This window comes from Prionailurus viverrinus, chromosome A3 (assembly GCF_022837055.1).
Source record: "Prionailurus viverrinus isolate Anna chromosome A3, UM_Priviv_1.0, whole genome shotgun sequence".
NCBI classification, from domain to species: Eukaryota; Metazoa; Chordata; class Mammalia; order Carnivora; family Felidae; genus Prionailurus; species Prionailurus viverrinus.
In genome coordinates this window covers 13,831,530-13,856,112 of record NC_062563.1, presented here as the reverse complement: position 1 = coordinate 13,856,112, position 24,583 = coordinate 13,831,530, and the positions used below count along the sequence as shown (strand labels likewise).

Genomic DNA, 24,583 nt, shown 5'->3' with positions numbered 1-24,583 from the left:
TTCATTCCACCACCTCTCGCATGCCGTGCCTTTTTGCTTGTTTTGGTTTCCATTTTCATTTTTCTGGCACACATCTTGAATTCATTTTTGTTGGAAGGGTTACGCTTGTTTGATATGGAAATGTGGGTCTAAAGCACTTAGAAAAAATTTCTAAGCACTTTTTGCTGAAAAATTTCAGCTCCATATTCCGAAGAATTCCCTTGCTCTGATATTCCCACACACTGATTTGGTCTTTGGCCATTTTTATTCTATTTTCCGGCACATTCACGGATATACAATTTTTTTTTCCAACGTTTATTTATTTTTGGGACAGAGAGAGACAGAGCATGAACGGGGGAGGGGCAGAGAGAGAGGGAGACACAGAATCGGAAGCAGCCTCCAGGCTTCCAGCCATCAGCCCAGAGCCCGACGCGGGGCTCGAACTCACGGACCGCGAGATCGTGACCTGGCTGAAGTCGGACGCTTAACCGACTGCGCCACCCAGGCGCCCCGACAGCCTGTTCTTTAAATGAAGTTAGAGGGGCGCCTGGCTGGCTCAGTCAGTAGAGCATGTGACTCTTGATCGCAGGGATGGGAGTTCGAGCCCCACATCGGGCATGGAACTTACTTAAGAAAGAAAGAAGGAAAGAAAGAAAGAAAAAGAAAATGAGAGATAACTATCCTTGTATCTATAGACAAAATGTAGCAAGGAGAAAAGATTTTTGCACAAACCACATTGCAACAACAGAACAGAAGAATAACCATCTTGTGGGCATATTGTGTTGGTGAGGTAGGAAAACAGACACTGGCATACATCTCTGGGGGCAACCTTTGTGGGGCAATTTACCAATACGTATCAAAAGTACTCTGAGGGGTTTGGCTGGCTCTCAGTTGTAGAACATGTGACTCTTGATCTCAGGGTGTGAGTTTGAGCCCCATGCTGAACACAGAGCCTGCTTAAAAAAAAATAATAATGGGGCACCTGGGTGGCTCAGTTGGTTGAGCGTCCAACTTCAGCTCAGGTCATGATCTTGTGGTCTGTGAGTTCCAGCCCCACATCGGACTCTGTGCTGACAGGTCGGAGCCTGGAGCCTGCTTTGGATTCTGTGTCTCCTTCTTCCTGCACTCCCCCTGCTCTCTCTCTGTCTGTCTGTCTCCCTCTCAAAAAAATGAACATTAAAAATTATTTTTAATAATAAAATAAAATCTTTGTAAAGTTTATTTATTTATTTTGAGAGAGAGAGAGAGAGAGAGAGCAGGGGCAGGGGAGGGGCAGAGAGAGAAGGAGAGAGAGAATCCCAAGCAGGCTCCATGCTGCCAGCACAGAGCCCTATGTGGGGCTTGAACTCACGAACTGTGACATCATGACCTGAGATGAAAACAAGAGTCAGATGCTTAACTGACTGAGCTATCCAAGTGCCCCAAGAAAACAAAATCTTTCAAAAAAAGTACTCTGGCATTTTCCCTTTGCCCCAGCAATTCTGCTTTCAAATATGTATATCACAGATATACCTGTGCACATACAGAAGAAGGTGAGTACAAAGTTTTTCGTTGTAGAATCATTGGTCATTGCAAGAGTGGAAATAAAGTTCCCATGTACAGGGAATGAGACCGAGACCCTGGAATGGTGTACCGTGATAAGGGAAGAATGCGGAAGCTCTCTGAGTACTGCTAGGGAATGATCTCCAGGATACGTTGGTGAATGAAAAAGTCAAAGTGCGGAAAAAAATTATGCGGAATGCCCCCTTTTGTATAAGAGGGCTAAGTATTTATGTTTGCTTAAAGACACAGAGGAAGTAGTCACAAGAAACTAACAAACGTGTTTACCAGTGCTGTAGGGGGGAGGGAAGAAGTCCCTCTTTGGATCACTTTGCCTTTTTTTTTTTTTTTTTAAGTTTATTCATTTACTTTGAGCGAGAGAGAGACTGAGCAAGCGGAGAAGGGGCAGAGAGAGAGGGAGAGAGAGAATCGCAGGCACTGTCAGCAGAGAGCCGATGTGGGGCTCAAACTCACGAACTGTGAGATCATGACCTGAGCCGAAGTCAGATGCTTAATCAATCGAGTCACTCAGGCACCCCTAAGATTTTATTTTTAACTAATCTCTACACCCAACATGGGGTTTAAACCCACAACCTTGACATCAAGAGTCACATGCTCTACAAACTGAGCCAGCCAGGAGCCCTTCATTTTGCTTTTTGAACCTTATGAATGTTTTTTTATTAAAAAATTAAATGGATGCCTGGGGGACTCAGTCGGTTGAGCGTCTGACTTCAGTTCAGGTCATGATCTCATGGTTGGTGGGTTCGAGCCCCGAATTGGGCTCTGCACTGGAAGTGTGGAACCTGCTTTGGATTCTCTCCCCCCTCTCTACCCCTACCCCACTTTCACCTGTGTGTGCACGCACACACACACACACACACACACACACACACACACTGTCTCTCTCTCTCTCTCAAAATAAATAAATAAACTTAAGAAAACTAAATAGAAAAAATTAAATAGAAAAAATTAAAGCCAGAATAGATTGCTCATTTATTATGTGTCAAGTTCCATGGCGGGGGACCTTTTATACATCACCTTATCTAAACCTCAGGCTGAGAAGCAGTAGTAAAAAACCGAATTTACGGAGGGAGAGACTGATGCTCAGAGAAGTTAAGTTACACAGGTAAGTTGTGACTCTGTGATTTGAACATGGGTATGTCTGACTTGAGACCTTTGCTCTCAACACTAGGCTGACCGAGGCAGTTAACATTTAACAGCATCCACGTCTCACCTCCCTTTTGCATATTTTATTTTCATTTTCCTGTGTCCCCACCCTGTCCCTGCCCAAATGAATACATAATTCTGTGTAATTGTCATTGTAGGGAAGTTTCAATTTTCTACTTTATAGGTAATATTTCTTTCTTTATTTTTTCCTTCCTTCCTTCCTTCCTCCCTTCCTTCCTTCCTTCAAAAAACTTTTTTGAGGGGGAATGCAGGCTGGTGCAGCCACTCTGGAAAACAGGATGGAGGTTCCTCAAAAAACTAAAAATAGAACTACCCTACGACCCAGCAATTGCACTACTAGGCATTTATCCAAGAGATACAGGTGTGCTGTTTCAAAGGGACACATGCACTCCCATGTTTATAGCAGCACGATCAACAATAGCCAAAGTATGGAAAGAGCCCAAATGTCCATCGATGGATGAATGGATAAAGAAGATGTGGTATAAATATACAATGGAGTATTACTCGGCAATCAAAAATAATGAAATCTTGCCATTTGCAATTATGTGGATGGAACTGGAGGGTATTATGCTAAGTGAAATTAGTCAGAGAAAGACAAAAATCATATGACTTCACTCATATGATGATTTTAAGAGACAAAACTGATGAACGTAAGGGAAGGGAAGCAAAAAATAATATAAAAACAGGGAGGGGGACAAAACAGAAGAGACTCATAAATATGGAGAACAAACGGAGGGTTACTGGAAGGGTTATGGGAGGGGGGAGGATGGTCTAAATGGGTAAGGGGCACTAAGGAATCTATTCCTGAAATCACTGTTGCACTATATGCTAACTAATTTGGATGTAAATTTAAAAAAAAATAATAAAACAAGTTAAAATTTTAAAAAAGCAAAAAAAAAAAAAAGAAAGAAATATGTATCCAGCCAAAAAAAATTTTTTTAATGTTTATTTTTATACATTGTTTTTTTTTTTAATTTTTTTAACGTTTTTTTAATTTATTTTTGAGACAGAGAGAGACAGAGCATGAACGGGGGAGGGGCAGAGAGAGAGGGAGACACAGAATTGGAAGCAGGCTCCAGGCTCTGAGCCATCAGCCCAGAGCCCGATGCGGGGCTCGACGCGGGGCTCGAACTCACGGACCGCGAGACCGTGACCTGAGCCGAAGTCAGCCGCCCAACCGACTGAGCCACCCAGGCGCCCCAATTTTTAATGTTTATTTTTAAAGGAGACAGAGACAGAATGTGAGTCGGTTAGGGGCAGAGAGAGAGGGAGACACGGAATCCGAAGCAGGTTTCAGGCTCTGAGCTGTCAGCACAGAGCCCGACGTGGGGCTCGAACCCACGGACTGTGAGATCATGACCTGAGCTGAAGTGGGATGCTCAACCGACTGAGTCATCCAGGCACCCCTATTTTTTTATTTTTTAACGTTTATTTATTTTGAGAGAAAGAGCTCACAAGCAGGGAGGGGCAGAGAGAGATGGAGAGAGAGAATCCCAAGCAGGCTCCATGACGTCAGCATGGAGCTCAAACCCACCAACCGTGAGCTCATGACCTGAGCCAAAATCAAGAGTGGATGCCTGACCGACTGAGCCACCCAGGCGCCCCCTAGAGGAGGGAGGTGGAATCTGTCTCAAAAGCTTGCCACGTGGACAGAGAAGACAACTTCCATGATGGTGGCTGATAAGATGCCTCCAAGGTAGGCATCAAACAAACGTGATTAATCTTGCTTTAACTTCCATATGAGTTGACATTTAAGAAAAAGTGGGACCCAATTCATCGTTCCCTCTTTAGAAATAGGAACAGGCTTGCATTAGTTTCCTGTGGCTGGGGTGACAAATACCCATTATAATCTTGGCTGAAAATGACAGAAATTGATTAGGTCACACTTCTGGAGGCTAGAAGTCTGAAAGTAAGTGTCTGCAGGTGTGGTTCCTTCTGGAGGCTCCGAGGGAGCCTTTGCTTCAGGCCTGCCTCCCAGCTCGTGGTGGTCATTAGCAATCCTTGGTATTCCTGGCATGTGACTACATCGCTCGGATACCCTGCCTCTGTCTTCACGCGCTTTCTCTGTGTGTCTGTCTCTCCTGTAGTAAGGACTTGGGCCCACTCTAATCCAGTATGAACTCATCGTAATGATACGCTACCCAAAAATACAACACCTCGACACACTGGGTGTTTTTTTATGTCTATTTATTTTCAAGAGAGAGACAGAGTGTGAGCGGGGGACGGGCAGAGAGAGAGAGACACACACACAGAATTCAAAGCAGGCTCCAGGCTCTGAGCTGTCAGCACGGAGCCTGACTTGGGGCTTGAACTCACCAACTTCCGTATCATGACCTGAGCTGAAGTCGGACACTTAACCGACCGAGCCACCCAGGCGCCCCAGGATGTTCTTTTTTCTTTTTAAAAAAATTTTTTAATAATGTTTATCTTTGAGACAGAGAGAGACAGAGCATGAACGGGGGAGAGGCAGAGAGAGAGGGAGACACAGGATCGGAAGCAGGCTCCAGGCTCTGAGCTATCAGCACAGAGCCTAACACGGGGCTCGAACTCGTCCACCGTGAGATCATGACCTGAGCTGAAGTCGGAGGCTCAACTGACTGAGCCACCCAGGCGCCCCTCCAGGATTTTCTTTTTAAGTAATCTCTCCCCCGAACGTGGGGCTTGAACTTGCAACCCTGAGATTAAGAGTTGCACACTCCACCGACTGAGCCAGCCAGGCATTTCGGGTGTGACAGTATTAATATGCACTCCATTTTTTTCTTTTATGTTTATTTATTTATTTTGAGAGAGATAGAGACAGCACACGCAGGGGAGGGGCTGAGAGAGAGAGGGGAGAAAGAGAATCCCAAGCAGGCTCCGCACAGAGGCTGATGCAGGGCTCCAACTTATGAACTGCAGGATCATGACCAGAGCAGAAATTATGAGTTCCTCACTTGGGGTGCCCGAGTGGCTCAGTGGGTTAAGCGTCCGCCTTCCGCTCAGGTCATGATCTCCCGGTTCGTGGGTTTGGGTCCCGCGTCGGGCTCTGTACTGAAAGCTCAGACAGCCTGGATGGAGCCTGCTTCGAGTTCTGTGTCTCCCTCTCTTTCCACCCCTCTCCCTCTCGCACTCTGTCTCTCTCAAAAATAAATAAACATTAAAAAAAAAAAAAAAAGCCTGTGGCTTAACCGACTGAGCCCCTCAGGTGCCCCTGAATTCCGTTTTTCTAAAATCCTAGCTTCTGCTCTATGGTCGATGTATAAAAGGACGGAACTGAGAGGTTATGTTTGTGAACTCTAGAAAGTGCAATTCTTTCCCCTGGAACCAGAAATACTTGCCTGCCTATTATTTAACAGAGTGCTCTGTAAGATTACGTTGTGATGGCTGTTGATTCTAAAATTTGGGCAGCCAGCATCTGCCATACAATTATGTCAAATCACAGCATCCTGATTTTCCTCCAGGAAAACTCTCCCTTCTCCATCTCCATCCACGCAGTTTGGAAGAGCTGAGTCCATTCTTTGGCTCTACGAGTGGGCACGTGACCATGGTTCAGGAGATGAACCCATGACCGAAATTGAGCCCATCAGAGCCTTTGAGATCCAGTCCTGGCAGGGTGGAGGCAGGGGGTGGGGTGGGGTGGGGGTCGCCATTTCTCAGCCTTTTGGTTAAGATCAAGCAGAGATTCAGTCCTGGGCTTTTGCTGGAGTCGTTAGCACTGAGTGCCCGAATGCCTGGGTTATCAAACTGAATATAAAAAGCTGGAGCTCCAAGTCCCCCTGCCCCCTGCCCCCCACCTCCCCACCAGGGAGGAATGGGTCCCCTGGGTGGGAGATCAAAACAAGGGACATCAGGGCCAAGGGATCGAGAAGGTAGGCTCCCAATGACATTGTCTGAACTCCTAGATTCAGCTGTACTTGAACTCAGTCCGTAATCCGGACTACCAAGGATAAAGCAAAGAACTCTCTTTCAACCCAGTGTGAGCTGAGTTTCTGTTCTTTGCAACTAAGAGAGTCTTGGCTAACCGAACATTCCTTCAGTTTCCTTGGATTTCCAGTTTATGGCTTGAAGGTGAATGAGAAGAGAGCGTATGCTAGTGAAGTATGGAAAAAGGGGGACCTTTCGGGTCATCTGATTCTATGGGGTTCTGTGTCCGGCTTTGTCTCTGAGCTATTTTGCAACTCTGCAATTTGTCCCAAACTGATAATAATGCAAATGATCCTTGCCCGTAGAGATGCAAATGAATTCTGTCCATTGGCGACCCAGACCCAGTCGGTTTGCACCCTATGGAAGAGATAGTTCCAAACATCACATGTTGCCCTGCGGACATTGATCCGTTTTGTCTCTATTAGCAATTTCGTTTCAGCGTTGCTGAACTGCCTAAAAAGAAGTCGTCTTTGGATTCTCCTTTGATTCAATATTAACATCTTACTGGTTCCTTTATTAATTCACTAGTTACGTAAAATCTTTGACAGATATTTGCTTTATTATTATTATTTTTTTAGCTTTTTAAGTTAACGCTACATCCAATGTGGGCTCGAACTCATGATGCGGAGATGACCGAGCCAGCCAGGTGTCCCCCCCAATTTATCTTTTACAGTGGGGGGCGCACTGCTAATGAGAAGCAGAGAGGGGTGGACTGGTGTGTGGGGGCTATTTTAGATCAGGTGGTGGAGAAGACTTCTCTGAGAAGGTGGCATTTAAGCAAAGATGTTGGGCCTCAGTTTTCTCACCTATAAAATGGCTTCTAGGCCCTCCGGGACTTATTTCCAATGAGTTTGTTGATTCTTCTTTCAATTGAAAGGGTATCTCTGCACTGATCTTATTGACAGTTTCTTCTTACAGCCTTTTTTTTTTTTTTTTTTTTTGTGATCAGTAACAACAGAAGCCAAATCCTGTCTGTTCATTTAGCCAGCTCAGTATCTATTTTGCACGCCCCTGGTAATGGCATCCCAGTTCTCTGTTGGGGAACCAGCCCTTCTCCACCCTTAGAAAGCACTACGTGGCCGTGCCTGGGCGGCTCAGCAGAGTCAGACTTCAGCTCAAGTCAACTCCCCGTTGGTGAGTTCAAGCCCCGCGTCGGGCTCTGTGCTGACAGCTCAGAATCTGGAGCCTGCATCGGATTCTGTGTCTCCCTCTCTCTCTGCCCCTCCCCTGCTCCTGCTCTCTCTCAAAGAATAAATAAACATTAAAAAAAAGAAAAAGAAGCCACTATGTGGTTTGGGAAGACCCTACCCCACGATCCAGGAGTGGGCATGTGACCCAGGCCTAATCAATGAAAGCATCATCTCTCTGGCCAAAGTGATTGGCTTGGAGTGATTCAGGCTGAGCCAATGAGAGCCCACCTCAGAAGTTTTCTTGGAAGGTTTGTCAAAGGGATTTCCTTTTTTCTTTCTTTCTTTTTTATTGTTTATTTATTTTTGAGAAAGAGGGATAAAGACAGAGCACGGGCGGGGGAGGGGCGCAGAGAGAGGGAGACACAGAACCTGAAACAGGCTCCAGGCTCTGAGCGGTCAGCCCAGAGCCCGATGCGGGGCTCGAACTCACCAACCGCGAGATTATGACCTGGGCCGAAGTCAGACGCACAACCCACTGAGCCACCCAGGCACCCCAGCATTTCCTTTTTCCATTGGGGTTGCTAGGCTGGTGGGAAGGAACCTGGAAGTGACGTGTGGAGAAATCTTCGAGGGTGAAGCTAACATGGAAGAAAAGACCTAAGAGGACAGAGAGACCGGATACTGACAGCCAGGAGCCCTTGGAGTCACCTACGTCTGATATCGCCCCAGCGTTTTGTTTAAGCGAGTTTAAATCGGGCTTGTATTTCTTACAAATGTGACTCCCGACTAATTCCTCAAATCATTATAGCAAAAAGCTCTAACTGCTTCTAATATAGGATCAGTGTACCCAGATTATCTCCCTACTAATTTTGTTATTCCTCAGTATATGGATACCTTGGAGTTAGTCTTTGGAATCAGAGAGATCTGGGTTCAAATGATATCTCCACTGCTTACTCTATGGATGAGCTTGTTGAATTTTGATCAAGCATACGAAACTGTTCATCTGGTATCTCTAGGCTTGAGGTATGGGAGTCACAAGCCAGACAAAATATTGCCATGCCTGTAGACTAGCGGAGAAGTTAACTTTCCTGAATCTCAGTTTCCTCACCTGTAAAATGGGTGCAAACATTTTCAATATTTTTCAGTATTGCTGGATGAAATATTGCTATCTTGTTATTATTACTTTTTGCTGTGGATGGGATCAAGAATCCTTGTAGACTGAGACTCCCTTTCTGTAAGTTGGCACTTTCTTCATTTATTTGTACATGATATTTGTTTTTTTTAACTTTTTAAGGATGCTTATTTATTTATTTTTGAGCGAGAGAGCACAGGATGCAAGCAGGGGAGGGGCAGAGAGAGAGGGAGACACAGAATCCAAAGCAGGCTCCTGAGTCTGAGCTGTCAGCACAGAGCCTGACGTGGGGCTTGAACTCACGGACCGCGAGATCATGACCTGAGCTGAAGTCAGACCCTTAACCGACTGAGCCACCCCGGTGCTCCTATACACCATATTTATTGATCAGCGACTATATGTCAACTCAGAGGAAAGGGAGTTCATGTCCAAATCCCAACTCTACCACTGCTTAGCCTTGGCCAAGTGGCTTAAGCCTTTGAGGCTTAATTTCAGGCAAGAAGGGTGAGAAGATCTACTTCAAAGTGAAAAGAAGAAAAACAAGCAACAGGGAAACTAAAAACCTAAGGAAAAGGTTAAAGAGGAGAATGACGAAAAAATTACGAGCATATTGTAGGCATGTCGTGGCTGTCTGTCCCCCCGCCCCTGTCCTCTCTCTGGAACACAGACCAGAACCGCGCTCTGTGTTTGAGATGTTCTTCCTCTATTGCTGCTTCCTTTCTCCTTAAATATCCTTTCCTCTGGACAGGATGTTCCTGAAGGAGGCCACGAGGCAGAACATCTCTGCTAACTTTAGTTTGCTATTTTCAGCCTCAATTTGTTCCTGGACACATCAACCACGGACAGAGGAGCCTCTTCGGGCTGGACATTTCTCGCATGGTGCACTAGCGTTTTGCAGGACTTAAAAGCTTAGTTTCACTAACATCTGAGCCTTGAAACCCGGTGTGCATCTGGGTTAAGGTGCCTCCTCTGGTCTAAAAAACCCTAAACTGCAGAAGGTAGGGCGTGATGAAGCTCTTTTCAGCATTCTTTTTATTTTATTTCTTTAATTAAAAAAATTTTTTTGTTTTTGCATTATTTGCTTTTAAAGTTTATTTATTTATTTTGAGAGAGAAAGAGACAGCGTAAGTGGGGGAGGGAGACGGAATCCCAAGCGGGCTCCACACCGCCAGCGCAGAGCCTGATGCGGGGCTTGAACCCACGAAGCCGTGAGATCATGACCTGAGCCGAAACCAGGAGTCGGACGCCTACCCGACTGAGCCACCCAGGCACCCCTGCATTCTTTTCTCGATGGACATACAGGGAAAACAACCACCACCCCCACCACAACAAACCTTCCCTCCCCCGCACCGAGACCCTCCTCATAACTGTCCCCCCGGGGGACTGAGAAGCTGGGGCATTTGTCCACTGATTCCTGTATCACATTGGTTGAAGATGGCCCCTGGCGGCATGAAGTCCCTGACACTTTTTCTGCCTGCCATGCAGCCTATACTGGAGCCAGACCACAGGCGGAGAGGCCTGGTGTGTGAGGGGGGAGGCCGGGAGCATACCAGCACATTCCGCCACGGCGGTAGCTGACCTCAGAGGTGGGCCAAGAGGATTTGGGATGGGGTCCTAAGAGCATCCGCTACAAAGAAAATACACCTATTGGCTGGTAGAACTGGGAATACAGGGGAAAGTCTGGTTTCAGGCAGTGCTGAGTCAAGGACCTTGAGTCATGCCAACAGGACCTGGGTTCTCACCAGCTTTTAGTTCTTTTCACACAATGTTGGCTTTATTCACCACAGTGGCTCCTGGCACATCCAGGCATAATCCTACCTGTCCAGGAATCCCAGTAGAACAGAATGCTTTTTCTTCTTCTTCTTCTTTTTTTTTTTTTTCAGTTTATTTATTTGCTTTGGGAAAGAGTGAGAGGCAGCAGGAGAGGGGCAGAGACGGAGAGAGGGAGAGAGAGAATCCCAAGCAGGCTCCCTTCTGTCAGCGCAGAGCCCAGCGTGGGGCTCGAACCCACGAGCTGTGAGGTCATGACCTGAGCTGAAACCAAGAGTTGACGCGTAACCTACTGAGCCCGCTCCTTCTCCCCTTCTCCTTTTCAAATAAACTATATTTTAAAAGATTTATTTATTTTTAAAAAGAGTTTATTCTTAAGTAATCTCCACACCCAATGTAGGGCTCGAACTCACAACCCCAAGATCAAGAGTCACATGCCCCGCTTTGGGTGAGCCCTGATTCTCTCTCTACCTCTCTCTCTCTCCCCCTTGCTTACTCGCTCCCTCTCCCTCCCTCCCTCTCTCTCTCAAAAAAAGGCATTTATTCTCATGCTAATGGGTCTACGAGTGTCAGCTGGGCTCCGCTGGCCAATTCTGTGCCAGGCTGCAGGGGCACTGGACCGGGTCGGCCCCACGTGTCCTCATCCTCCTTGGACCAGTGGCTACTTGAGACGTGTTCCTCTCAAGGCTCCCACAGGAGTTCCACGGGCCAAGTCAAACGGTGCAAGACACGACGGGCTCTGCTCTGCGCGCAGGACATTTGCCAACGTTCTATTGGCCAAAGCAAGCCACGTGGCCAAGCTCAGCTGTGGGACCAGGAAGTGCGCTTCAAGCGCAGTGGGAGGCCTTGCAAAGTTACTTGGCATTCACGGGTTTGTGAAAAGCGGCTCTAGGTATTATTTCCGTTATTCTGCAAATCTCTGTTCAGTTAAGGCCTTATGGACGTTCATCCAGGTCTGTAGGGATGGGTCTAACTGGTTCTTTTTACTTATTTATTTTTTACTTTTTAAAAATATGTATTTAGGGGCGCCCGGGTGGCTCAGTCGGTTAAGCGGCCGACTTCGGCTCAGGTCATGATCTCGCGGTCCGTGAGTTCGAGCCCTGCATCGGCTCTGTGCTGACAGCTCAGAGCCTGGAGCCTGTTTCAGATTCTGTGTCTCCCTCTCTCTGACCCTCCCCCGTTCATGCTCGGTCTCTCTCTGTCTCAAAAATAAATAAACGTTAAAAAAAATTTAAAAAAAAAAATAAATAAAAGTATGTATTTATTCCTGACAGGGGGAGGGAGAGACAGACAGAGTGTGAGTGGGGAAGGGGCAGAGAGAGAGGGACACATAGAATCTGAAGCAGGCTCCAGGCTCCAAGCTGTCAGCCTAGAGCCTGACGCTTGAACAGTTCGAACTCTTCGAACCTCGCGATCGTGACCTGAGCCGAAGTCGGACGCTTAATTGACTGAGCCACCCAGGTGCCCCTAACTGGTTCTTTTTAGTATTTGTACAAAATTGCATAGTTTAAACATGCCGCAATTTATCAGCCACTGTACTGATGAACTAAAGATCCATGTTTGCTGTTCAAGTATTTTGCCTTTTTTTTTTTCTTTTTGCTTCAAACATTCTGCAATAAACATCCTAGTATGTATGTTCGTGTATGTGCTTTTTTTTCTATAGCACAAGTGGACAAACCAAATTCCACGGACCAAATCCAGCCCAGCATGTATTTTTGCAAATAAAGTTTTATTGGAACACAGCCAAATGCATTCATTTACATAACAGCCATAGCTGCTTTCCCACTACTCTGGCAGAGGTGACTCATTGACACAGAGGCTGGACGGCCCACAAAGCCTAAAATGTTTACTATCTGGCTCTTTACAAAGGAAATTTTCTGACCCTGGTTTCATAAGAGAATCCCACAGTGGGAATGCTGGTTCACAAGAAAAGGGTATGAGTTTTTAAAATTTTAATAGATACTGACATAATTATTTTCCAGTAGTTAGGATATTCACTCTTCATTAATTTTAAAAGTTATACATGCTTGTTGTAAAAATAAAATCAAATACAGACATGTATACAGAAGAAAGCACATTCCTCTTCTGCACTCAGTTAGCAGTTTGGTATAGTGGGTCCAATCAGTACAACGAAGCAGACACACAGTTCCTGCCTTCCTTTTTCTTTTTTAAGTTTATTTATTTATTTTTGGGAGAGAGAGAGAGAGTGCAAGCAGGGGAGGGGCAAAGAGAGAGAGAGAGGAAAAGAGAGAATCTTAAGCAGGCTCTATGCTCAGCTTGGAGGCTGATGTGGGGCTCAATCCCACGACCCTGGGATCATCACCTGAGCTGAAATCAAGAGTTGGATGCTTAATTGACTGAGCCTCCCAGGTGCCCCCTTCTTTCCTCTTTTTAAGACAAGAATGGGGAGAACCTGGGTGGCTTGGTCAGTTAAGCGTTTGACCTCGCTCGGCTCAGGTCACGATCTCGTGGTTTGTGAGTTCAAGCCCCACATCCGGTTTTCTGCTGTCAGCACGGATCCCACCTCAGATCCTCAGCCTCTCTCTCTCTGTCCCTTTCCCCCCAATGTTTTTAATAAACATTAAAAATATTTTAGAAGATAAGAAAACATGAATGGGATCGGATCGTTCCTATAACTATGACCCCCCCAAATAATTTCGTATTATTCTGCCGTCTTTCTGATGGCTCCTATCCAAAGAGGTGACTGTCGGTGTTTGGACACAAAAGTCCTAGTGGCCAATGCCCTCGCAGAATTTCAGAGAACACCCTCAAAGTCAACAGATTGAAACTTTGAATATGTGTTGTCTGAGAAGCTAATAGCCACGTGTTTTGATGTCCTATGTCCCCGAAGAGCCATTTTCATATGACTCTTGTGCTTCGGACCATTCAGTGGCTTCCCAGTTCACTGAGTTAAAGATTCAAAATGCTTACCGTGGCCTGCAAGGCCCTCTGTGCCTTGGCTCTCAGCCAGGCTTCTCACGCCCATTCTCCCCCTGGTCCCTGCCTTGTTTCACTTCCTCTCAAAGCTGCACCAAGCCCTCTCAGGTCTTATCCTGGGTTAGTCAGAACTCTTTCAGTCACAGGGGACAGAAGTCCCATTCACATTGGCCTATATGTAAAGGAGGATATTGGCCCGTGCACCTGAGAAGTTCCAGAGAAGGCCGGAGTAAGGAGTGGATGCCTCTGGTCTCCATTGGTTGCCCCAGCCTGTGATGTCTTATCTTCATTCCTGGTCTCTCCCAACGGGACGTGAAGTCCTCTTTAATCTTTTGTCCTGATTAGCTACCCTAGTGGAAACAGGATTCTCACTTCCTCCCAACTGCTCTAGAAAAGGCCCTTGAATCAGCCGAGGTCAGGTGACCATCCCCAGACCAATCGTTGGGACCCGTCGTGCGCGATGCACTGATTAGGCAATCCTGGGTCTCGTGCCTCCCATCTTCCCCACCAGAACAGGAGGCACGATCCGCCCCACGCGAAACTCAAGTCCTGCAGTCAGGGAGCTCCCCAAATGCAAGCCAAGGTGCTGTTACCCGGAGAAGCAAGATGGCTGCTGGTGAGCAAAACAGCCGTTGTCCAGGGCAGGCCCTTTCTACCTGTTGTTCCCTCTGCCGCAACGCCCTCCTCCCACTTTTCACTGTGACAAGGTCGTTCTTCACAGTTTGGGTAGAGGAGACAAAAGACTGAAAATGGCACAGATGTCTGGGGTGCCTGGGGGGCTCAGGTTGAGCATCCAGCTTTTGACAGTGAAAGTCGTGATCTCTCAGTTTGTGGGTTGAAGCCTTGTCTCAGGCTCCATGCCGAGAGTGCAGAGCCTGCTTGGGGTTCTGTCTCTCCCTCTCTCTGCCCCTCTTTGCTCGGTGCGTGCGCATTCTCTGTCAAAAAATAAATAAACCGAGAAGAAAAAGAAAAGGGCACAAATGTCTATTACCATAATAGACTGGCAGGAACAGTGATTTTCAACCCGGGGTTTTAGGATCAGCTGCGGCACCTGGGAATTTGTTAGAAACGCAAATTCTCAGGCCCCACCCTTGGTCTATGGGGTGGGCCCAGCCTCTGGGTTTTAACAAGGCCTCGGGTGATGTTGCTCAACAGCAAGTTTGAGAACCACTGGGTTAGAATATTAACGCTCACACCCACAGTGGAAAGCTATTGGATACTTTTGTTGCAGAAACCATTTTCTTAGAGGCTTAGAACTTGAAGAAGTTGCTCGTCAGTTACAAAAGCAGCATTTTTTTGGGTGCTGAACTTAATTATTCAGGTTGTTTTGTGCCCCGGCTCCTGTAGCTTCTGTGGCACAGCGGGGAGGCTCTCTTCACCTCCACTCAAAACTCTTCTCTCTTGCCTGGAGGCCAGAGCTAAAAATGAGATTATCCAGCCCTTTCTCCTTTGAAGCTATGTAAGAGGAAGCGTGCTGAGGGGTTACTGGAGAAGCTTTCATTCCCCTCCCACAGCATCAATAGGGATAAATACAACCAGCAAGGCCTTTTTCCCTCCCTCATCGTTCTTGTCTGGAACACGGATGTGATGCCTGCAGCTGCATAGCGACCTTGTAACCAGGAGATGAAAACCAGCATGCTAGGGGCGCCTGGGTGGCTCAGTTAAGTGTCCGACTCTTGAATTGGGCTCAGGTCAGGATCTCGCGGTTTGTGGGTTCGAGCCCCGCGTCCGGCTCTGGGCTGACAGCTCGGAGCCTGGAGCCTGTTTCAGATTCTGTGTCTCCCTTTCTCTCTGCCCCTCCCCCACTCATGCTCTGTCTCTCTCTCTCTCTCTCTCAAAAAATGAATAAACATTAAAAAAAAATTTTTTTGAAATAAATAACACTTAAAAAAATGTTAAAGATGCTGTAGCAGGAAAGTAGAAGAAAACAGAGAAATTGCTGGGCACCAGCCCTGGACTGCCACCTCCTGGCTTCTCATCTTGGGAGAAAAAGAATCCTGCTTCGTTCAGGCCCCTGTACGTTGGGCTGTCTGTTATTTGCCGCAAATGCATTCCTAACACGCGTACACAGGGTTTGGGGCCGATGGTCTTATCAGGTCCTGTTTGAGACCTTAAGAATAAAAAGGGCAAATGTATTGACTCCAACATACAAAAAGAAAAAAAAAAACAACCATAAAAAATTAATGACTATAAGACATACTATTATCGTAGCATTATAAATTGTGAAATTCAGTCTTCATAAAAATGCCCCTATACATGCAAAGCTATTTGTCAGTTCGATTACCTCACTTTGCAAACATGCAAAGTGCCGTGTGGTAATTGCCTACAAGCCGTGGCCCATGGCAAATTCAATGAATAATAATCTAATAAATTACAAAACTAATGTCAAAATTTTCTCTAACAAAAACTTACGTGGATGCAGGATATGGGTATATTTGCAAATCTCTTGTAACACACAACTTTTTTCTTGTCATATGCTAAGTGTGCTTTTCAAGATCATGGTAGGGCATCTCTAGAGTCTGATAACATTTATTATACTTTAAGCCAATTAATTATCCAAGCTTCTAAGAGAAGAAAACTTCCAGGGGCGCCTGGGTGGCTCAGTTGGTTAAGCGTCTGATTCTTGATTTCAGCTCAGGTCAGGATCTCATGATTCATGAGTCGGAGCCCTGCATTGGGCTCTGCACTTTAAGCTGCACGGCCTGCTTGGGATTCTCTGCCTCCCTCTCTCTCTGCCCCTCCCCCACTCTCTCAAATAAACATTAAAAAAAAAAAAAAAAGAAAGAAAACTGCCAAAATGAGGGGCGCCTGGGTGGCTCTGTTGGTTAAGCGTCCAACTCTTAGTGTCGGCTCAGGTCGTGATCTCATGGTCTGTGAGTTCGAGCCCCGCTTGGGGTTTCTCTCTGCCCTCCCCTTGCTCACTCACTCTGTCTGTCTTTAAATAAACTTAAAAAAACAAATACAGAAAAATAAAAGAACACTGCCAAAATGAGATTTGGGAGCAGGTAAATCGAGCTATCACCTCTGTCGTTTGAAACATTGACCCCCTAGAGGAGATACTGTGAATTGTCCCTCATCTCAATGCACTGCTAGTAATCCTCCGCTATTTTTCATTGCTCGCCACTCAGAGCCAAACTAAATCATGTCTGATGGATAGCTTTGTATGATTTTTATTTATTATTTAAAAAAATTTTTTTTCAACGTTTATTTATTTTTTTAAGACAGAGAGAGACAGCATGAACGGGGGAGGGGCAGAGAGAGAGGGAGACACAGAATCGGAAACAGGCTCCAGGCTCTGAGCCATCAGCCCAGAGCCTGACGTGGGGCTCGAACTCACGGACCGCGAGATGGTGACCTGGCTGAAGTCGGACGCTTAACCGACTGCGCCACCCAGGCGCCCCTGTATGATTTTTAAATTATGTGCGTGTGAACAGAATATATTTTATTTATTTATTTTGATAGTGGCGGTAGTTATACACGCGGAGGCAATGGCCCAAACTCAGAAATGTAAGCTTAAAATGGGTGAATTATACTGTGTGTGAAGTATATCTCAAGTAAAGCTGGGGAGAAAAAGAAAAAAAAATATTTTTAAAATGTCAAGAAGGGCTGCCTGGGTGGCTCAGTCAGTTAAATGTCGGACTCTTGATTTTGGCTCAGGTCATGATCTCACGGTTGTGAGTTTGAGCCCTGTGTCAGGCTCTGCACTGACAGTAAGGAGCCTGCTTGGGATTCTCTCTCTCCCCCTCTCTGCTCCTCCCTGCTCATGCACATACATTCTCTCTCTCTCTGGCTCTCAAAATAAGTAAATAAACATTAAAAAAATTTTTAATGTAAAGAAAAAAGTGTCTATGTGTATTAGGATTCTCCAAAGAAACAGAATCAGTAGGAGAGGTATGTGTGTATATTACTATATTACAATATATATAGATATACGCATATAATCTCTTTATATAAGGAATTGGCTCACACAAATATCGGAGGTTGGCAAACCCAAAATCTGCAGAGTCAATGTCCTTGTTCAACTCTGAAGGCCAGCAGGCTGTGGTAGATCCAAGAGAAGCTAATGTCCTAGCTCAAAGGTCATCTTTTACTTTATCCAGACCTTCAACTGATTGAATGAGGCCCACCACATTGTGGGGGCAATCCGCTTTACTCAGTCTGCTGATTTAAATGTTCAGTGCATCTAAAACACACTCACAGAAACACCCAGAAAAATACTTGGCCAGTTATCTGGGTACCCTGTGGCCAAATCAAGTTGACACATAAAAGTAACTGTTTTACCATGTATGTATTACATCAGCACAAAAGTGAAACAAATAAGGAAGCTCTTTGCATGATATGCCTGTAAGCTTACTTTTCTTTTATCATTGAGAAAGTTATCCGTGTATATGGAAAATATTCAAACTGTAACAAAATGTTGCATAATTAAAAAGTTCTAGACCCTCTGCCTGGAGTCATTCACTCTTCCTGATTTCTTGTGTGTCCTTTTGAAATATGTTATGCTTATACAAGCATAACTATAACTCTGTGTGTGTGTGTGTGTGTGTGTGTGTGTGTGTGTGTGTGTTTGTACATGGAGGACATTAAACCAATGTGTAAAAATAATTGGTCCTAGGGCATCACACCCCATAGCCCAAGATCCAGAGCCTGGCCTAGAGGGCGTAGATAATAAGGGTCCCTTGCAAAGTATAGAAAGCCTTCCCCTTCCTTCTCTGATAACAGGATCATGCATCAGGTTCGGAGTCCTTGTTGGAAAGGGAGACATGTTTAGAACAGCAAGAATATCAGGCTTTGAACCAGGGAGAGTTTAAGGGAATCAGTATAATTAAAAAAACATTTTTTTTCAAGGTTTATTTTTGAGAGAGGGAGAGAGTGTGCGTGGGGGAGGAGCAGAGAGAGAAAGGGAGACACAGAATCTGAAATAGGCTCCAGGCTCTAAGCTGTCAGCACAGAGCCTGATGCGGGGCTCGGACTTGGGAACAGCAAGATCATGACCTAGGCTGAAGCTGGAACTTAACCGACTGAGCCACCCAGGCGCCCCTAAGGGAATCAGTTTATAGTTCCTCCCCTTCCTTTTATATCTTTTCTGCCAGCTTTCGTTCTCACTGCCCTCTGCCCAGTGTCCCCTCTGTCCCTTTACAAAGGACAGTCAGGCTTCTCCCCAATCTTCTTTTTGAATAAAATCTTATTAAAATTTTATTTGATTACTATTAAATAAAACCTTATTTCATTACTTAATTTTAATTAAAAAAATCTTATTATTTTTAGGCATGCCTGGTTGGCTCAGTTGGTGGAGCATGTGACTCTTGATCTTGGACTGGTGAGTTCGAGCCCCGTGTTGGGCGTAGAGATGACTTAAATACATTATAGAATACATATATGTATTTGAAGATTTTATTGGCAAAGAGGGTCAAGTAATATTTCCATTCTATTGTTCATGGCTTATTTATTTATTTTTAAAATGTTTATTTATTTATTTATTTATTTTGGAGAGAGAGAGAGAGAGAGAGAGAGAGCAGGGAAGGGGCAGAGAGAGGGGGAGACAGAGCATCCAAAGCAGGCTTCATGCTGTCAGCGCGGAGCCTGACGCGGGGCTGGAACTCACAAACCGTGAGATCATGACTTGAGGCAAAACCAAGAGTCGACCGCCCAACGGATCTAGCCACCCAGGCGCCCCATATTGTTCACGGTTTGTTTTTTTTTTTTAATTTTTTTTTTAACGTTTATTTATTTTTGAGACAGAGAGAGACAGAGCATGAACGGGGGAGGGGCAGAGAGAGGGAGACACAGAATCGGAAACAGGCTCCAGGCTCTGAGCCGTCAGCCCAGAGCCCGACGCGGGGCTCGAACTCACGGACCGCGAGATCGTGACCTGAGCCGAAGTCGGCCGCCCAACCGACTGAGCCACCCAGGCGCCCCTGTTCACGGCTTTTTAAGAACAGATGATGGTGGAAAACAAACTATCATGATATGGATGTTCTTTGGGGATCATTTCAGTGTGAAGAAACCGTCTTAAGATGTCAGTATTTATGGGGTGCAAACGTGACACCCTTTTCAGCTGTTTAAAAAATGGGATTTAGGAAAAAATGTACGAGTATCTACCTAGTGTTTTGAAAACGACTGGAGAAAATGAGCGACGAAAAGTCTCGGGGACAACGAAGAAGGGAAGAGGGAGGCTCGTGGCTCAGGTTTCTGGCTCAGTGGAGTGTGATGGAGAAGAGAAAATCCGAGAGCTGAGGGCCCGGAGGGGAAAGAGCGGGCAGTGGAGGGGAACGCATGGGAGGAGGGCCTGAGCCCACACCTGATTCTGACTAAGTCGCGGGGAGGGTGCTGAGCCGCCCCGGACACAGGCGTGGACAGGCAGAGAGCAGGCCCAGGGAGCACTCCCGAGGCATCCTTGCACGCTACCTGCCACGGGGTAGACCACGGCTGGGCTCAAGGTGGCCCTGCAGCGAGACTGGTGGCAGGCCCTGGCCGGGCCTGGCTAGAGGTCGTAGCAGAAGCTTGGGGACGTCTGCAGCGCTGGGCCAAGGTGGAGCCCAGCTCATAGCATACATTTGGGCAGCAGATGCCAAGAGAAAGCCTTGGGATGGGACCCAGCCAGATGCCCTTTGGAGGATACCCACCAGTCCCAAGTTAAAGACCAGCTTACATGCAGGGTCGACACAGTTAGGCAGATTGTGCACTGCACAAAAGCACCAGGCTGAAGGGGACTAAAATTCAGCTTTTGCTCTGGTCAAGAAGGAACTTTTCTTTTTTTAATTGCCTTTTAGAGGAGAGCTTTTAAAAGCTTACATGAAGACCTCCCTCCATAGGCTGGGGCAGATGGCCTACAAAAACGTGTATAAACTCGACATTCTTTATAAAAATTAAAAAAAAATTTTTTTTACTGTTTATTTATTTTTGAGAGAGAGAGGAGAGAGAGAGACAGGGCGGAGTGGGGGGTGGGGCAGAGAGAGAAGGAGACACAGAATCCGAAGCAGGCTCCAGGCTCTGAGCTGTTAGCACAGAGCCCCACGTGGGGCTTGAACTCACGAACTGTGAGGTCAGTGAATATTTTTGCTTGTGCTTCACCCATAGGCAACAGCATACCGTAGCAGGCTTGTCCCTGCTCCGGAGAGCCAACTGTTCAAAATTCAGGAATCTTTTTTTTTTTTTTTTTTTTTTAAGATTTTATGTTTAAGTAATCTCTATACTCAACGTGAGGCTCAATGTTTCAGCCCTGAGATCACGAGTTGCATGCTCTATCAACTGAGGCAGCCGAGCGCCCCCCAAATTTAGGAATCTTAAGAGCCAGTTGTTAAAACGTAGGTTGCTTGAAATCAGTTATGGTGGAAATATTTCCACCATGGGAGCTGGCAAATACTACAAACCAGGATGTTTTTCCTCTCCTGGAAAGCCCTTTACCAGCAGCATAGCATGAAGGGTTCCAAGGGTCAGGAGTCGGAGAGAACGGCCAATTAGCACCAAGAAATCAGAACAGGCTTTGGCCAGGACTTGTAGGTCAGGGAAGGAATTGAGATCTGGACAGCTGATTGGCTACCCCCCCCCCCCCCCGAAACGATGGACCCTTTGAATAAAATCAGGGCACTCTCGGGGTGGGGATCCGTAACCATATAAGGTGCTCTTGTCACTCTTGGTTTAATACCCAAACGGGCTGGTCACTAGGATAGAGCTATTGCCTAGAGCTGAGGTCAGAGATTATTACACAAGGTCAAGGTTTCCTCCCCTGTTTGCAGTAGTGATCAAATAGGAAAATGAATGCAGATATTTGCCAAAGCCTAAAATAGCCTCTCCAGATATTAGGCGAATGTTGGAAAATGCCCGCATGATGATTTCCGCTATGATAATCACCACCCTTGCGAGGCAAAAATCAAATCCTTCTTGGTCCCGGCACAGCAACATGGCAACATCCAGCATTTCAGCCCAGCGTGGCCTTATCGGCCATCGTTTTATGCCCCCAGGAAAGGAAAGATACAGAATTAGGAAAAACAAAAAGTCCCCACCATTATCGATGACTGTACTTGTGGAGGTTAGAGAGGCGGTTTGTCCTCATATAATTGCGAACTTGGTTATTTTAATAGCAGAAATCTCAAGAATAATCATCCACATTTGGGGATAAGCACACTTGATATGAAAATCTAGGAAGCAGAATGTGTCTGATTCATGATTCTCTTTTCTCACAAGATCTCGGGGACTTTCCATCCAGGTCCTGGCACCCTCCCTCCGTTGTCCTGAGGACATCCAGACAGGACAAAGAATCCGTCCCCCGTTTCTTCCCAGATTCTTCCTCAAGGGCCCCCCCCAGCCCCTCCACTGGTAAATGCTAGCAGCTCTCTCTTGATGTGTGTGGATTGTCCCCGAGCAGTAGGGACTCAAAGGCAAGTCAGTCCTGGGGGAGAAAGCAGGCATCAATTTGGGCAGCTCTGAAATCAGAGCCATAAAATGAGACTTCTGCTCCGAGAGGGGCTGCCCCCCCGGGCAGCGGTAAGCAGGGCTTCCCAAACCTGAGTTCAAGGTGGGTTCAAATGTCCCCTCTCATCATGAGAGGTAGGCAGGGGGTGGTTCCTGACCAAGGAGGCCACTCAAGACAGACGGCTTTGCTGTCGGTGGGGCTAGCACTGTGTGCGGCTGCTGTGGGTCACAGTCAAGCTCTTGCTTCCTTAATGCCAACCACAGGGGAACACGCGGCTGGGAGACCAGAGGCAGGAAGGGAGGGACGCCCTAACACATTACCCTGCAGAAATCAGGTTAAAGTGCTTAACTAGAGGGACCTGGATGCCGAGGGGTGAAGTGATTTCCAGGCAGCCCCATCCCCTCGTTTCCTTTTCCCTCCTCCCTCTCCACTTTGGAAGCTCCCACCACTTGGATGAAATCCTCTGCAGAGAGACTGGAGATATGAATTCTCTGTGCTTAGCACGGACCGGGGGCCCAGGCCCGCCATTGAGACTTTCACCTCGCCTCCCGTAGGCCAGAGCGTTCAGGGCCAAGGCAGCTAGAGCACATGTCAGACTTACCCATCTGAGGGCTGAGCACCATGTTGCTGAGGGCTGCTGGTGGGACAAGTCCCCAGCATTACTGCCCGCCCTAGGTGAGGTCCAGAGAATGTTCCCAGGTGGGGAATCGCGGGTATGTGTAGTAGAACCCTCCAAATCTTGGTGGCTCATGTATCCCGGTCTGTCTCCAGTTTTTACAGGGGTTGGGGGGGGGGGGGGCTCAGGAAGCTGCAGTGATTCATGGGCCCCAAGTCATGAAGCAGCCACCATCTTGAGCACTGCTGATGACCCAACTAGAGAAAAAGAAAGCTGCCTGGAGAGTCCCGAATCGACAATTAAATGCTCTTGCTCTTGCCGTGGCTCCTGCACATCACTCATTGGCCAGAATTACTCACGCGGCCCCACCCAACTGCAGGGGGAGAGGAAGTGCCCTCCTACCTGAGCCTGGATGGCAGGGAGCTGCTTACTCTAAGTACCAAAACTTCCCACTGGCTCCAGCCATTATAGGGTAAAATGCAAGCCTATGAGCATTGTATACGTAAGACTTCCTTTAAAAAAAAGAAAAAATTGTTTCATTTTATTTTTGAGCGAGAGACAGAGCACGAGTGGGGAGGGGCAGAGAGAGGGAGACCCAGAATCCAAAGCAGGCCCCAGGCTCCGAGCTGTCAGCCCAGAGCCTAACGCGGGGCTCGAACTCACAGACCGCGAGATCGTGACCTGGCTGAAGTCGGACGCTTAACCGACCGCGCCACCCAGGCACCCCTCAATGGCTAACCTTCTTAACAGAGCAATGGTTTCACATTCTTAGCCACTAGGGCTTCTGATTTGAAAGCCTTGCCCTAAACTTGTTTCAATCTAACTTTGCTTCAGAAATGTTCCGATTACGTTTCCATTGTAGCTCCGTTAATCAGTGATGGTGATCAGACATACTGAAAGAAGGAAATAGCAAGCAATTCTCTGGCCGCTTTCAAACAGGCCGAGAGTTCTAACAAACACTAATGGTGACACAGGGCTCTTACCTCCTTGGGGCTTTCAACCTATAGTCACACCCTGAAACATCACCCAGACACTGCTCTGAGAAATTGTATGTTTGATCTCCCTCCCGTGAGGAGGGCCATATGTACTCAGAGCTCTCAAATGACTTCCTTCTAGAAAATAGAGCTTTCAAGCTGCATGAAGCTTGGGTCCAAAAAACCGTGACTGGTAAAAACCAACCACGTTGCCCATCGACTCTATAGCCACACGGTCATGTCCTATGTATTGTTATGTCATGTTATATTATAGTATTTTTTCATGCTGTTCTGTACTGTTTCATATTGTGTTTTATTTTGTTATCTACCTTCTAAGAATTAAAACTCCCCGAGGGCAGGGGTCTGGTATTGTTGCCTATGTATCCTCAGTATCTACGTGAGTGTGACAGCAAGTGTTCATGATATGTTTTTGGAATGAATGTATGAGTGATCTGTTTAATATCCAAAATCAAGACATTTAAAGAAAAAAGTCTGAATTCACGAAAGTCTGGATTGTTAAAGTGGAAAATAGGAGTTATACTGGTTAAGTATGCTTTAGTAGGGGAATAGGTACATAAATTATGGTAGATCCATGTTCCGGATTACGGGATCATTGAGAATATGCTAGGTTGAATGCAACAGAAAGTGTAATACTGACCGGCTGAGGGGATCGCTGGAGGCAGTTGTTCATAATCTTGCAAGATCTATGGTAACATGGGCCTCCGGTTGTGTTTGGTTAGGGGCTGGCTGGGTGATTTCATCAAGCGCAAGGTTTCCTTCCAGTTTGTCTGCTGCGTCTCCCGTGGCAGCAGCTAGAAACAAAAGGTGGCTTCTAATTCCACGATCACAAGATGGCTGCCAAAGGGTCCGCAGTTAGGATTCTTTAGTCGCGTTCAAAGAGGAAGATAGAGGAGCCCCTGGGGGCTCAGTCGGTTAAGTGTCTGCCTTTGGCTCGGATCATGATCTCACCGTTTATGAGGTTGGCTCACATGGATTAAT

General features: G+C 46.5%; 1 long non-coding RNA gene across 1 annotated transcript in view; it reads right to left on the bottom strand.

The window, feature by feature from the left end:
- LOC125162499 (uncharacterized) overlaps positions 1-24,377 on the bottom strand; it is a 37,582-nt gene extending 13,205 nt beyond the window's left edge. Inside the window, exon 1 of the long non-coding RNA XR_007151058.1 lies at positions 24,243-24,377. This is a non-coding gene — a long non-coding RNA (uncharacterized LOC125162499). The remainder of the gene's footprint in view (positions 1-24,242) is intronic.
- Between the last annotated feature and the right edge of the window lie 206 nt (positions 24,378-24,583).